Here is a 15,948-nt window from a genome sequence, read left to right as displayed (position 1 = left end):
CTTCTAACGCCGCTTCTTCAACATACTCGCCCAGACCGTGGTATTTTGTGGAAGAGCCACACTCAAGGGGCCACAGAGCCGCATGTGGCTCGCGAGCCGCGGTTTGCCGACCACGGCTCCAGAGCGTCCTCTTTCTGCTCCTCACACAGACAGGTCTGCTGTGAACAGTCCCGGCGCGGCCGGCAGCAGCCTCGCGCCCCCGGTCGCATCACGCCCCGTGCTGATGTCACGCCGCTGTTGGGCCGAGCCCTCGGCTGTCCCACACGCTGCAGGGCGCGCAGAGACGCGGGCGGGGAGGGGGTACCTAGGTTGGAGCTGGGTCAGCGCCAGGCTCCACGCTCCCGCGATGCCCCACCCACAGCCCGCAGTCCCCTGTGTGTCATCACCAGGCGTCACCACGCGTGCGGGACGTGGACTGAGCGATGCGTCCCGGCTCTGAGGGGCAGCCCTGCGGGCAGGCCCTGCCCTGGCCAGACCCGACCCTGTGGCTCCCGGGTCCTGGCCCCCTGCCTCCAGGCCACCCCACTGTGCCCCACTGCCGGACTCACCTCCCCAGCCAGCTCCCCCGGCTCTGCGGCCGCCCGGCCCAGCTCCCCTCTGCTCCTCCTCTGCCCGCTGTCCGCACGCCTGGCTGCCCTCACCTGGCCACACCAGCCTACCCAGACCTGGGAGCTCCCGGCCCCAGCCTGTCCTGTCTACTGGGCACGGCTACTCCTCTGCACCCACCCCCTCAGGCCACACGGCACCACGCTTCCCACCGCAGGACGAGCCGCCCCGCTCCAGGTCCCTGGAGGCCCTCCATCCATCCAGCCCGGGCGCCCTCCAGCTCAGAGGCAGGTGTCTCCTGGGCTCACAATGGGCACCCCTGAGGGATGGCCGGGTCCACAGCCACAGCCTCAAAGGGCACAGGCCTGTCCCAGTTCCCGCCCAGCTGGTTCCGCCCCTCCTGGCCTGGCCCCTTCCCGCTAGGCACGGCCCCTGCCCCTCGGCCCAGCCCTGCACGGCCCCTGCCCCTCGGCCCTGCACGGCCCCTGCCCCTCAGCCCAGCCCTGCACGGCCCCTGCCCCTCAGCCCTGCACGGCCCCTGCCCCTCGGCCCAGCCCTGCACAGCCCCTGCCCCTCAGCCCTGCACGGCCCCTGCCCCTCGGCCCAGCCCTGCACGGCCCCTGCCCCTCAGCCCTGCACGGCCCCTGCCCCTCGGCCCAGCCCTGCACGGCCCCTGCCCCTCAGCCCTGCACGGCCCCTGCCCCTCGGCCCAGCCCTGCACGGCCCCTGCCCCTCAGCCCTGCACGGCCCCTGCCCCTCGGCCCAGCCCTGCACGGCCCCTGCCCCTCAGCCCTGCACGGCCCCTGCCCCTCGGCCCAGCCCTGCACGGCCCCTGCCCCTCAGCCCTGCACGGCGGCGTGGCAGCTCAGTGAGGCTCAGTCTCCAACCCCACCTCCTCTCCCCCGAAGCACGGGGAAGGCGAGGGGAAAGGAAAGGCACCTCTCAGGCCCCCTGCCCGGCAGCAGCGCGGCCACACGGCCAGGACAGGGGGCAGCCTCGTGCGGAGCCGGCGGGAGGGGCGGAGCGCAGCTGTCACCACCTCTGACGTTAGGACAACAGAAACAAGGGCTCCGAGCCCTGTCCTCACAGCAGGGCTGACAGCAGGCAGGACCCTCCCATTGGACAATGGGGAGACTGAGGCTGAGCAGGCAGGACCCTCCCTTGGACAGATGGGGAGACTGAGGTGAGAGGGTGTCTTGCCCAGGTCGTGGACAAGGCCTCCTGTCTCCGTCTGCACCCAGCGGGGGACGGGCTCAGAGTCCCTGTGAGGCGAGCGCTCGGCCGGGGGTCCAGCCGCTCCCCCGGGCCCTCACCGGCCTCCCCTCCCTGCACCAGGAGGCTCTGCCTTCTGTGGGTCTAACCGGGCCCCGACCTCCGTGAGCCACGTGCCCGCCTCCCCAGGGCGGCCAGGCTCTCACCGCCCCCCCCCCCCCCCCCGTCACCGTGGGCCGAGGCAGGGACCTCCAACACGGGCTCCTGACCCCACTCTGGCCCTCCCTGACGGGCAGGGACCCTGAGAGCCAGCAGCCCTTGTTTCTCACGTCCCAGGCCGAGCCTGAGAGCACCTCCCGCACGCCCGGCACCTCCGTGGTGAGGGCGGACCCGCAGCTTCACTGTCGGGCGGGGGGGGGGGGGGGGCGTGCTCCTGAGGCTGTGCGTGAGGTGAGGTGCCCCGCTTCGGGAAGGACAGGAGTCCGCCTCGCTCTGCCAGCCACGGGGAGCCTCGGGGCTGAGGCACACTCACTCCGATGCTTCTGCTCCGTCCTTCCTTCCTGCCTCTCACCCGCCCCGTCAGAACAGCGGCCACCACCGCGCTGTGGCTCACGCCCCGGCTCGGCCCACATCCCTCTGTCCTCGCGCACTCCGCGCTGCGCCCAGACCCCTCCTGTCCCCGAGTTCCCTGTCCTCCTCCGTGTCTTCGCACCCTCGCAACGCTGCTCCCTCTGCCCGCACGCCCTCCCTCGCCTCTCCCCCTGCCAATGCCCGGACCCCCCAAGGCCTGTGTCAAGTGCCCGTCCTGGGCTCTGGGGCCAGGGTCTGCCTGCTCCCTGCTCCAGGCTGGGGAGCTCCGGCCTGAGCTGGGGTCCTACCTTCTCAGGGTGCCCACACCCTGGACGGCCAGGGCCTGGGCCCACTTCTGGCTGCAGCTTAGCAGGACTTACGGCCGACGGCTGTGGGGAGCCCGCACCCAGTGCACGCAGGCGGACAGGGAGGCGGGAGCCCAGACAGGGACAGCGACCCGCCAAGGTCACACCGCGTGCTGGAGCCAGACCCTCCGGCTCGCCCCATCCTTCCGTCCTTGACTCCGCATGCCGGACGCGCCGGGGACACTCTCCGTGACTGGAAAATGCCTCCTCTTTCCGGCCGCAGCCCCCGCGCGTGAGCAGTCCATGGAGCCCCTGGGCGTGCACGCGACCAGCACCCCACACAGCACACGCCCGGCCAGGACTCTCCCCGCCCAGAGACACAGGCTCAGGGGGCAGGTGCCCAGGCCACACAGCACAGCTACACCCTGACCCCAGGCTCCGTGCACAGAGGCCCGGCCGCCGCCCACGTACCTGGCCCCCAGGTTCTCCTGGGTGGTCCCCAAGCCCGGGTCCGGCCGGCGGGCCTGGGGGGCCTCTCGGCTGTCCGGCATGCTGGGGTCCCGGGGGGCAGCGGCGTCCGGCTCCAGAGCTGCGTGGGTCCGCCTCGGGCATCCGCTGCGGAGGCTCGGTCTGGCGCCGCGCCGGGCTGGCCTTGAGTGGGCAGTGGGGGCGGGCAGGGGGCGGGGAGCCCCTGGAGTGGCCCAAAGAGGCCATTTCCTCTGTTTTTGGAAGCTCACAACGCTCCTCAGTGGCGGGGTTGTCGGGACTGAAACTTTCCTTTTCTTGGTGGTTTTGTTCCACTCGAGACAAGGAGAATGTCAATGAGGCCAGTGTTCTTTCTGATGCAAATCCACTCCCCTCTCCCAGGAAGCCCTGCCAGTCCCCGGCCAGCAGCCGGCTGCACCACCGACCCTGGGCTCTCCCCCCACCCTCACCCTGCGGCCCTGCTCCCCCCACCCTCACCCTGCAGCCTGGGGGCTCTCCCCCCACCCTCACCCTGCAGCCCTGCTCCCCCACCCTCACCCTGCAGCCCTGCAGCCCTGCTCCCTCCACCCTCACCCTGCAGCCTGGGCCTGCTCCCCCCACCCTCACCCTGCAGCCCTGCTCCCCCCACCCTCACCCTGCGGCCCTGCTCCCCCCACCCTCACCCTGCGGCCCTGCTCCCCCCACTCTCACCCTGCAGCCCTGCTCCCCCCACCCCCACCCTGCAGCCTGGGCCCTGCTCCCCCCACCCTCACCCTGCAGCCTGGGCCCTGCTCCCCCCACCCTCACCCTGCAGCCCTGCTCCCCCCACCCTCACCCTGCAGCCTCCTCCCCCACCCTCACCCTGCAGCCTGGGCCCTGCTCCCCCCACCCTCACCCTGCAGCCCTGCTCCCCCCACCCTCACCCTGCAGCCTCCTCCCCCACCCTCACCCTGCAGCCTGGGCCCTGCTCCCCCCACCCTCACCCTGCAGCCCTGCTCCCCCCACCCTCACCCTGCAGCCTGGGCCCTGCTCCCCCCACCCTCACCCTGCAGCCCTGCTCCCCCCACCCTCACCTTGCAGCCTGGGGACTGCTCCCCCCACCCTCACCCTGCAGCCTGGGGACTGCTCCCCCCACCCTCACCCTGCAGCCCTGCTCCCCCCACCCTCACCCAGCAGCCTGCTCCCCCCACCCTCACCCTGCAGCCCTGCTCCCCCCACCCCCACCCTGCAGCCTGGGCCCTGCTCCCCCCACCCTCACCCTGCAGCCTGGGCCCTGCTCCCCCCACCCTCACCCTGCAGCCCTGCTCCCCCCACCCTCACCCTGCAGCCTGGGCCCTGCTCCCCCCACCCTCACCCTGCAGCCCTGCTCCCCCCACCCTCACCCTGCAGCCCTGCTCCCCCCACCCTCACCCTGCAGCCTGCTCCCCCCACCCTCACCCTGCAGCCCTGCTCCCCCCACCCTCACCCTGCAGCCTGGGGACTGCTCCCCCCACCCTCACCCTGCGGCCCTGCTCCCCCCACCCTCACCCTGCGGCCCTGCTCCCCCCACCCTCACCCTGCGGCCCTGCTCCCCCACCCTCACCCTGCGGCCCTGCTCCCCCCACCCTCACCCTGCAGCCCTGCTCCCCCACCCTCACCCTGCAGCCTGGGCCCTGCTCCCCCCACCCTCACCCTTCAGCCCTGCTCCCCCCACCCTCACCCTGCAGCCTGGGCCCTGCTCCCCCCACCCTCACCCTGCAGCCCTGCTCCCCCCACCCTCACCCTGCAGCCCTGCTCCCCCCACCCTCACCCTGTAGCCCTGCTCCCCCCACCCTCACCCTGCAGCCCTGCTCCCCCCACCCTCACCCTGCAGCCCTGCTCCCCCCACCCTCACCTTGCAGCCCTGCTCCCCCCACCCTCACCCTGCAGCCTGGGGACTGCTCCCCCCACCCTCACCCTGCAGCCCTGCTCCCCCCACCCTCACCTTGCAGCCCTGCTCCCCCCACCCTCACCCTGCAGCCTGGGGACTGCTCCCCCCACCCTCACCCTGCAGCTCTGCTCCCCCCACCCTCACCCTGCAGCCTGGGGCCTGCTCCCCCCACCCTCACCCTGCAGCCCTGCTCCCCCCACCCTCACCCTGCAGCGGTCCCTGGACGGGGCCCACCTCTCCCAGGCCCCCGCGGGCAGCTGCCCTCCAGGGAACAGCCCACCCCGAGGACTGTCAGGTGCAGAGCAGGGCCCTGGAGTAGACCTGAGACAGGAGACCCCGGGAGGGGCCGTCCAGGGCCCCCGGACACACGCAGGCGCCGTCTGTCCTTCAGCACCAGGGGAGGACAGTGCTGGTGGTGGGTGTGCCAGCCCCAGGCACAGGGGGGCCGCGAGGCAGCGGAATCCCCTCTAACACTGCCTGTCCTCGGTCCCTGGGCACGGGACAGAGACCCGGCCTCGGGCCTTCAAACCACAGGACCTTGTCCTCACCAGCCGGGACGGAGGCCACGTCCTGGTGCCTCAGGGCCGCCCCCTCCCGAGGCGCAGGCTCAGGGCAGGTCCGCGTTCTGGGGCAGACGCTCACTCCCACCTCTGCCGCCACCTTCGCAGGCCGCCGTCCCTCCGTCACGTCTTCGCCAATGACATCTGTGAAGACCCAACTCCAAGTAAGGTTACGTCCCAGGCTCTGGCTGGACGTGATTTTGGGGGGACGTGATTCGACCCAGAATAACTTGTATACAGAAGGCAATGGTGGGGAGTCCCACGTCTCCAAAAGGGGGCAGTGAGGGGGGCTGCTTGGGGGACAGGGCTGCCGGCTGGAACCAGAGGGGCTCTGGGAGCAGTACGGATGGCAGTGGGGCCCAGCCCACGGCACTCCCTCCAGAGACAGCCGTGGACGGTGCTCCCCCCCGGAGACTGGGCACCCCTGAAGTCACAGGAGCCATGTGTGGTGCGTGCACGTGTGTGTGTGTGTGTGTGTGTGTGTGTGTGTGTGTGTCCCAGGGGAGGGCTCCAGCCCTTGGCAGATCCTCAGGTCTGCCGGTGAGGGAGGAGCCACGGGAAGGGAAGCCCAGGCTGCAAGTGACAGACCTGGTTCAATGCCTGTCTTTTTTGTTTTTGAGAACTGCCAGTTTTTGTTACTGTTTTAATCTACACTAGGTCCTCTAGTCACGTGGGAGGTCTGTTCCTACGGCGACGTGACGCGATTTTCGCTGTGAGTCGGAACCCACCTACATAAGCGCCTACGTCACTCACATGGAGCACAGACACAGCAGTGATGAAGTGAAACAGTAAAAAAATTAAAAGGAAGATAATTCCTGACCTTTACTTGTGGGAAATAAATAATAAGAAACATGAAGCACATGTGTACAGACATCGAAATGACGGAACTTTTTTTTTTTATAAATAAACTTGAGGCCCGGTGCACGAAGATTCGTGCCAGAATGGGCCTTCCTTCCCCTGGCTGCTGGCACCGCCTTCGCTCTGGCCCGGAGCCGCCTTTTCGCCTTCCCACACTGCCCAGAGGCCCGGAGCGGCTAGGGCGGTGGAGAACGCCCCTGGCGCCTGCATATGCAAATTAACCCGCCATCTTTGTTGGGTTAATTTGCATACTCACTCCTGATTGGTTGGTGGATGTCGTGAAGGTATGGTCAATTTGCATCTTTCTCTTTTATTAGCATAGATGGGAGATGGCAAGGTAACCACGAAACGACATACATACATCCAGTCCGATGTAACCCGAGGACTGCCTGTATTTTTATTGATTTCAGAGAGGAAGGGAGAGGGAGAGAGAGAGAAACATCAATGATGAGAGAGAATCATGGATCAGCTGCCTCCCCCACGCTCCCCACTGGGGATGGAGCCCACAACTCAGGCACATGCCCTTGACTGGACTAGATGGAGCCCACAACTCAGGCACATGCCCTTGACTGGACTAGATGGAGCCCACAACTCAGGCACATGCCCTTGACTGGACTAGATGGAGCCCACAACTCAGGCACATGCCCTTGACTGGCACCACCCGGCCAGGGCTCTCCTGGGTACTTGCCAGTGGCCTGGGCGAGGGCCTCCACCTCTCCTGAGCTCCGCCGTGTGGTGGGTTGGGGATCGCGGCTGCTCGGGGGTGTGGTTGAGGAGCCAGCGAGGACTGGGAGGTGGCCAGCATGCAGCGGGTCGCGGGGCGTCCTCGGGGACTGCTCTGGGTGGGGTGGTGCCCTGGTTTTGGGTACTTGTCTGCCTCCGTCCTTCCCAGTGGGCCATGTTCCCTCCGCTGGTTCACAGGACATGGAGCGAAGACTCCCAGGAGCGGCTGGCCTGGGCCTGTGGGCGGTGGGGACAGGCAGAGCCAGTTTTTCCTCTCCTGGAGATTAGATAGGAGGTGGAAGCGGGTGAGCAGGGAAAGGAGAATGAGGGCATGTGGGGCGGGACGGAGCAGTCCTTGAACCCGAGGGGAGGGGCTGGAGGGACAGGGTGTGCGGAGGCTGAGCCCTCCCGCCAGCGGCTGTGGCCCCGAGTGACCGCCCTGAGCCCATGGGGTCTTGGGCCCCCTGCGCAGGGAGGAGGCCATCAAGGCCCCAACACACCTGAGCCTGAGAGCACCCGCTGTCCTGCCAAACCAGCCAGAGGCGTCCCTGCTCCTTCCGTGGGCAGCAGGCCTCTGACCTCGGTGCCCGTGTCTCCTCCCCCGTCACCAGCCACACGGGCTGCGCCTGCTCCTCTGTGTGGGCTGTCCCTCGGCCCGGGAGGCACCATCCCCATCCATCAGCCAACTCTCCTTCACCCCAACATCCCCCCACCCTGAGCCTCCCCCTCCCCTGACCACCCATGTGAACCCACGCCCCCCTACCCCCCGCACCGTCACCATCATCTCACTCTAATGTGTCTGTTGTCAGGAAGACGGGCTCCTGACACAGCGCCTGGCAGGGAGCAGGCCCTCGGCGAACACCTGTTGGAGGAATGACCGGGACCGGCGAGGGTCACTGGCTCAGCCGTGGGCCCGGCCACCGGGGCGCCATCAGTAGTTCCTCTGGAGGTGGCTCCGGGTGTCTGCAAGCAGAAAGGGGCTCCGTGTAACAGGCACTGGGGCCCGGACGACGATTCAACCTGCAGATAGGCCGTTCGGTTCGTGGTGGGGAGAAAGGGTGGTTAGGAACACCCAGAAAACAACTTGCAACAGTAAATCACGGCACAAATAGGAATGTGGGGGACCGTCGGCGACGAGCTGGAAGAAGACAGAGCCTCCGTGTCCTCAGTGCGAGGCGTGCTCTCTTGGGCCCCCAACCACGGGGAAGGAGACCACCCACAAGGAACAGGCCACCCGCAGGGAAGGAATCCACCCAAGGAGTCTACCCACGAGGAACAGGCCACCCACGGGGACAGAGGCCGCCGGTGGGGAAGAGACCACCCAGCACAGCGCAGTCCTCGCTCACTCACTGGCTCCCAATCTGACCATCAGAACCAGTTCATCTCTAAACTCCCTTCACGCCGTTCGCCACATCTGCCTTTGGGATTGGAAGTCATTTTTTTAAAAAATATATTTTATTGATTTTTTACAGAGAGGAAGAGAGAGGGATAGAGAGTTAAAACATCAATGAGAGAGAAACATCCATCAGCTGCCTCCTGCACACCCCCCACTGGGGATGTGCCCGCAACCAAGGTACATGCCCTTGACCGGAATCGAACCTGGGACCCTTGAGTCCGCAGGCCGACGCTCTATCCACTGAGCCAAACCGGCTTCAGCAAGGAACTGGATGTCATTTAATCATTGTTGTCACCTCGATGCCCTTTTAAAATTTTAAAATCGAACCTGGTCGGCGTGGCTCCGTGGTTGAGCGTCGACCTATGAACCAGGAGATCACTGTTCGATTCATGGTCAAGGGCACATGCCTGGGTTGCAGGCTGGATCCCCGGTGGGGGGCGTACAGGAGGCAGCTGATCAAGGGTTCTCTCTCATCATGGATATTTCTACCTCTCTCTCCCTCTCCCTTCCTCTCTCTGAAATCAATGAAAAAACTAAACAAAACAAAACAAAAAAAGTTTAAAAATTAAAAATTGTGGTCTTGGCCAGGTAGCTTATGATTAGAGCATCATCCCAATATGCCAAGGTTGTGGCTTCGATCCCCGGTCAGGGCACACACAAGAATCAACCAATGAGTGCATAAATGGGTGCAACAACAATCGATGTTTCTCTCTCTCCCTTTCTCTATCTAAAATAAATAAATAAAAAATTCTAAAAAAATTTTAAAAAATATATTTTATTGATTTTTTTACAGAGAGGAAGGGAGAGGGATAGAGAGTTAGAAACATCAATGAGAGAGAAACATCGATCAGCTGCCTCCTGCACACCCCCTACTGGGGATATGCCTGCAATCAAGGTACATGCCCTTGACTGGGATCGAACCTGGGACCCTTCAGTCCACAGGCTGACACTCTAGCCACTGAGCCAAACCAGTCAGGGCTAAAAATTGTTTTAATTTGACTCTCGTTTCATCCTAAGTAATTAGATTTGTGACACCACAGATTGAAGGGCTCATGATATATACACATACCTATATAGATATTTCCCAATACACGTTAAAATTAACATGAAACGATTCTTTAAATGTCCATGTACCACCCAGCCAGCGTGGCTCAGTGGTTGAGCGTTCACCTATGAACCAGGAGGTCAGGGTTCAACTCCCAGTCAAGGGCACAGGCCCGGGTTGCAGGCTCGATCCCCAGTGGGGGGCGTGCGGGAGGCAGCCAATCCATGATTCTCTCTCATCATGGATGTTTCTCTCTCTCTCTCCCTCTCCCTTCCTCTCTGAAATCAATAAAAATATATTTTAAAAAAATAATAGCCCTAACCGGTGTGGCTCAGCGGATAGAGCGTCGGCCTGCGGACTGAAGGGTCCCAGGTTCGATTCTGGTCAAGGGCATGTACCTTGGTTGCGGGCACATCCCCAGTAGGAGGTGTGCAGGAGGCAGCTGATCGATGTTTCTCTCTCATCGATGTTTCTAACTCTCTATCCGTCTCCCTTCCTCTGTAAAAAATCAATAAAGTATATTTTTTAAAAAATAAATGTCCATGTACCACCTCTACAATTTGATCACAGGACACTTGGAATCTGCTATAGAAGCAGCTGGGAAATTAAACAATTTTTTTCATTAAAGAAGGTAAATGTGATTCACGGGAACGGCTGACAGGGTGGGACGTGAACGGCCGCTCGCACCCTCGCCTGACGCGGAGGCCGTGAGATGCTGGAAAGTGGGTGGCGGGAAGCGAGAGTCGGGCAGGGGGCGGGGAGAGAGCGAGCGGGACGAGCTACATCACTGCACACAGGCGAGGCTTAGGGCTGGTCCACCGGGATCTGGAAATCAGCTAGGTTCTAAAACTGTGGAACCCTCTAGAAAGAGGTATTCGGAATGAAAACGGTAAAAAAAAAAAAAAAAAGTGCCTCAGGGGCCGGGGCAGGAGAGAACTGCTGTGCCTTTTCAACTTCAGAGCTTCTGGCCAACTTTTGTGTTGCTATGTGTGTGTGGTAAAATTTTTACTTACGTTTTTTAAATTTCCAAAGGCTGCAGCCTTGGGCTCTGGCGGGAGGCCTCCTGGCCCAGGCCCAGGGCTCAGGCGGGACGGCGGGCCTCTGCTGACCCCTGGTGGCCGCAGATCCCGCACCGGCCCGGCTCCAAGGAAGAGTCGCCGTCTTTTCCCATCTGCCTCCCCGTGTGTGCCTGTCCCAGAGGCCAGCGGGGAGCCCCCGGGCGCCTGGGCTGCCTCCCTGTCCTCTCGGGCCCCTTCTGAACTGGATGGGTGGGACCCGGGTCCAGGATCAGAGCTGAGCCTCCCCCTCCGGATCCAGCCCCCAGGACGGCTCTCCTGCAGGCGGGGGCAGAGGGAGCGGGCACAGGGCTGGGAGCCGGTGGCGTGCCCCCAGGACCAGGCCCTTTGGGACAGGAGGTCCGGGCAGCAGCGGAGGAGGCAGCGCCCTCTGCAGGACGCCCCCTCCTCCGGCCGTGGATCTGCATCGAGGGCCGTGTGGCCTGTGTGGATCCGGAGGGCACGGGGTAGAGTGGAGCTCCCCGGTGCGGGGGTCAGCTGAGGGACCCCGGCCAAGCCCCCCTTGCTTCTCGAGTCTCCGTTTCCTCCTCTGTAACAGGGGAGCCTTGGTGGCCAGGAGTAGGGAGCGGCTATAGGGTTAAGCCTGGGACTGACCTGTTGGCAAAGCCACAAACAAGGCGCAGCTTGGAGGGCACAGCCCACTTGGCATGATTAAGCTTGACCTTATGACCCCCCCTAGATCCTTCCTGAGTCGCTGATGGGCTGTGGGAGGTGCAGCAAGTGCTGTCAAAGCAAGTGAAACTCACAAGAACATTGTAACCATGGTGACCACTACCTTGTTTACCTCTGACTATAAAATAAAGGCTCAGCTGGCCGTCCGGATCTTTCTCTGCAGCCTCAGCCAGGCACAGGAGATCCACCGAGACCCAGCTTATTCTCTTTGTCTTTTCTTCAATCCTTCGCCGCCCTCCCTCAGGCCCGCCGAACCCCTGGCTGAGCTGGCCCGGCACAGCCAGGGGCAGACACCCTAACTCAGTGGTTGGCAAACTTCGGCTCGCGAACCACGTGCAGCTCTTTGGCCCCTTGAGTGTGGCTCTTCCACAAAATACCACGGCCTGGGCGAGTCTATTTTGAAGAAGTGGCGTTAGAAGAAGTTTAAGTTTAAAAACTTTGGCTCTCAAAAGAAATTTCAATCATTGTACTGTTGATATGTGGCTCTGTTGACTCATGAGTTTGCCGACCCTGCTCTAACTGAAACCAGCTTAGCAAAAAGGACAAATAACTCACATGCCCCAGGGCAAGGTTAACAACTGAAGGTGGAGGGTGAGAGGAAAGACGGGGACAGGCTCACCTGAACAGACTCCCACCTCTCCCCTCCTCGTCCTCACCCTACACTGGCCTCCTGTGCAGACACGGAGCGGGAAGGCCGGGGTCAGCTCCCACCTGCCCCCCTCAGCAGAGCCCGGCGTGTCTAGCCTTCCTGTGTGACATGGCAGAGCCCGAGTTCTCTCGTGAACAGCGGGCCGCTCAGCGGTGCTCTCGCGCCTGTATCTGCTCTCCTCCCCGCCCCCCCGCCCCCCAGCTCCTTCCCCACTGGCTTCCTTTTCCTCCCACTTCCTTTCCCCTCGCTTTTGGACCCGGGGACCCACGCCCAGCAAAGCCTCAGGGCGTGCACTTGCTGTGGGCTGTTTAGGGAAACCTGGGACCAGACAGGCTGTGTGGCCTTGGATACACGATTAACCTCTCTGCGCTCCCATTTCCTCACCTGTAAATGGAGCTCTAACAATCTGTACCCCGCTGGGTGCAGTGAGCTGGACACACAGAAAGCACCCCTTTCACTAAGAGCCAGCCGGACATTTTTATCACTGGGACCCCAGAAAGCTCTGGATTGGGACGGGGCAGGTCCCCATGAAGCTGGGGGATGGGCTGCGGCTGGGGACCCCCAACATTAGGGAGCTCCGGCGGGGGTGGGGGGGCTGGTCTGAGTCTGGGGACTTCCCCGCTGCTGCCTGGGCTGGCTGGGTGGGTGCCCTCCCCCAGGGGATGGCGGGACGGGGGAAGGGGAATGTGGTGAGAGGCCCGGCAGAGGAGTCGGGGCCGGGGCAGGCCGGGGCAGGCCGGCGCTGCTCAGCACGGGAATCACACAGCGAGCGTGGCCAGCCCGCCTGCTCAATCCCGTGTCCCCCTTAATGACAAACCGGCAGGGCCGGCGGCAGGTGGGAGGGTGCCCAGGGCGCATCTCTGCTGCGCCAGGCCGGGCCCTCGGTGCCAGCGGACCCGTCCCCCCCAGGTCCTGCTCCTTCACGCCACGGGCCCCGCTGGGAAGAAGCCGGCGCCCAGAGCAGCTCACTCTCGGGCGTGAGGGCTGCTGCCTGCCTCGTGGTGCTGGGAGCCTGGCCTTTGAGACGGGGCGAGGAGGGACGTGCCCAGGGCCATGCCAGGTGTCCCCATCCTCGTGCCTCACCCGTGTGACCCTATGGTGCCGGGGGACGCCAGAGGGGCTGGGATGTGCCGAGTCCTGCAGCGAGCACTTACCAGGTAGATGGGGCGGGAGCCGGGCTGGCCCGCTGCGAGGGGGCAGGTGCTCATCGGAGGACGGGGGTGGGTGGAGGTCGCCCTGACCTGGAACGGGACCCTGTGGAACTCCCAGTGCCGTGGTCACAGCTGAAGGAGTCGCGTGTTCCCTAACGTTGCCACGCAGCTGAAAAACATGTTTCCTTTTTCCAAACAGGAACGTGAGCGCCTCCACAGACCACGCTTGGCCGCTGGGACCTCAGGAGCCCCGTTCTTTATGGGGGTCTCCCTGAGGCGGAAACAGATAGACCTTGACTCCCTCCGCCACCCGTCCCTCCCCCCCCCCAAGAAGGCACAGGGAGCCCCACGGAAGAGCCCTGGCCTGGCAGATTGGGAACAGGTGGGCTCAGCCTTGAGCGGCCCTCCCTGAGCACCCGGGACCTCCTGAGAGCTCCCGGCCTCCCTCACCCCAGGCTTCCCCCGCTCACCTCTGCCAGGAAGCCTTCCCGGATGCCCTGCGTGCTCCATCTTTCTCTGGGACGCTCCTCGGAGGCCTCCTCCCTCCACGGTCAGCTCCTCTGTGAGCGACTCTCCTGCTGGGTCTGAGGGCTGACCACACGCTCGGGCAGATGCGTCCAGGCCCGTGTGGCCACGCGTCCATCTCTGGGGACCACCCCACGGTCCACTTCTGAGGAGGTCACAGCCCGGCTGGGAGGGAGCGTCCGCGCCCTGGGGTGGAGACGGGACTGCTCCTACGTCAGGCGCCCGCTGTGCCAGCAGGCTCTGCGCACGCTCTCCCACGCGGCTGCCGTGACCATCACCTACAGGTGCGGACACACAGGTGAAGTATGGTAACAATAATCTCAGGGAGAAACTGCTGTTTGGCTTCTGTACTTATTTGTTTGCTGAAACAATAGAAAGTTATTTTGATTTTCTGAACTTATGTATACTATCTCAGTATTCCATTGGGTTTGAATACCCCATCGATTGTGATCTCACTGGTCACCGAAGCACATTCTTCTGGGACCCAGGACAGCTCAATTACCCTAAATTGTCTCAGTAGCTACCCATAATGCATTCCGGTTGACTCAGTGGTCCCGGAATCCGGACAGCACAATTCTAAATTGCCCCGGTGGTCCCAGATAATGTGTTTCTGTTGACTCAGTGATACTTTAGATACTTTAGATAACTAACTTGCTAAATTTCGCTTCTGTAAAAATGCTTTTCGCGAAACAGGTTCCTCTTTCCAGACCCAAAGATGTAATCCAGGCGTCCTCAAACTACGGCCCGCGGGCCACATGCGGGTGTTTTTGCCGTTTTGTTTTTTTACTTCAAAATAAGATATGTGCAGTGTGCATAGGAATTTGTTCATAGTTTTTTTTAAACTACAGTCCGGCCCTCCACCGGTCTGAGGGACAGGGAACTGGCCTCCTGTTTAAAAAGTGTGAGGACCCCTGATGTAATCGATACGTTTGTGATATTCTGCCAATATAAGCCAGACGTGGCAAGCTGTTCGGGGCTGCGAGGTCTGGAGCGCTTTAGGCCCTCACATGCCACTGGCCTTTAATAAATGACTCCATAATTGGACTTCTCGAGGCGTCCTGTGTGAGATGGGGTGCACACAACACAGGGAGCCAAGGACAGCGGCTCCGCCCGCAGTGCCAGCTGCCAGAGCACCCCCGTGTGCCACTCAGGAGAGGCCCCTCGTGGGTCGGAGGCGGCTCCTGGTGACGGTGGCTTTTCAGTGAAGGAGGGCGTGGATCTGGCAGACACGTGGCTGGCACGCAGTGACCGAGGAGCATGGTGGGCCCGGGGGGAGGACTGACCGGGAGGAGGTGCAGGTTCACAGCTTTGAGGCGCTGAGGCTCGGGGGCTCGTGGATGGCAGAGTGACGGCCCCCGACGACGTCCGTGTCCTGCCGCCACCGACCGGGGATGGCCGACTCACCCGCCAAGAGGGACTGGGCAGGCGTGACCACGCTGAGGGCCTTGAGGTGTGACGATGACCCGGGGTCACCCAGTGGGGCCAGGGTCACCGCAGGGATCCTATACGAGGGAGGCGGGAGGGCCACAGCGCCTGCAGGAGAGGTGGCGATGGACACAAAGCGAGAGAGCGAGATAGAGGGGGGGGGGGGGAGCCCTAGAAGCCGGAGGAGGAAGGAAACAGGCCAGCCCCCCAGCACTTCCATCCCAGCCCCGTGAGACCCAGGTTCGCGCTCCGGCCTCAGAACTGGGAGGGAGTAAACACGGCAGCTCAAGCCACTAAGTTCCTGGCGTGGTCACAGCAGCCGCGGGAAATGGACCCGGGGCTCGGGGCGGGCATGGCGTGGGCACTGGGACTCCCGGCCGCCCCACCTCCCGGGCCTCTCCGGAAGCCGGATTCAACCCCACACACGCAGGGTGGCCCCCCAAAGGCACACACGCTTCAGCAGCAGGTTCCATGACATTCTGAAAGTGGAACGGAGTCCAGGAAACACGTCTGTTATAGTCATCCGACGTGTGCGTACTTCTGGGGGGGGGGCACCTGTGTGTATGAGCACCTCCCGCACGAGGCGCGGCGCCGGCCCCGCCCGGGGAGACAGCGGCCGAGGAGAGGCGCAGCCCCTGCCCTGGGTGGGGCCCCGGTGCCCTCGGAGGTCACCCCACCCCACCCCTCACTGGGCCGGAGCCCGGGCCAGGATCAGCCGGTTATCTCTAGCCAGCAGCCCGCACAGGACCAGCTCGCACGGGGCAGGGCAGGCCCTTGGCTCGGCTGGAAAGGGAGTGACGGGACGGCTCAGGGGATGGCGCCTCTCAGCGGGCGTGCCCACTGCCCTTCCTCAGAGGGGCA

The sequence above is a fragment of the Cnephaeus nilssonii genome (assembly GCF_951640355.1).
Source record: "Cnephaeus nilssonii genome assembly, chromosome: 24".
Lineage (NCBI taxonomy): Eukaryota > Metazoa > Chordata > Mammalia > Chiroptera > Vespertilionidae > Cnephaeus > Cnephaeus nilssonii.
This window is presented reverse-complemented; position numbering follows the sequence as displayed.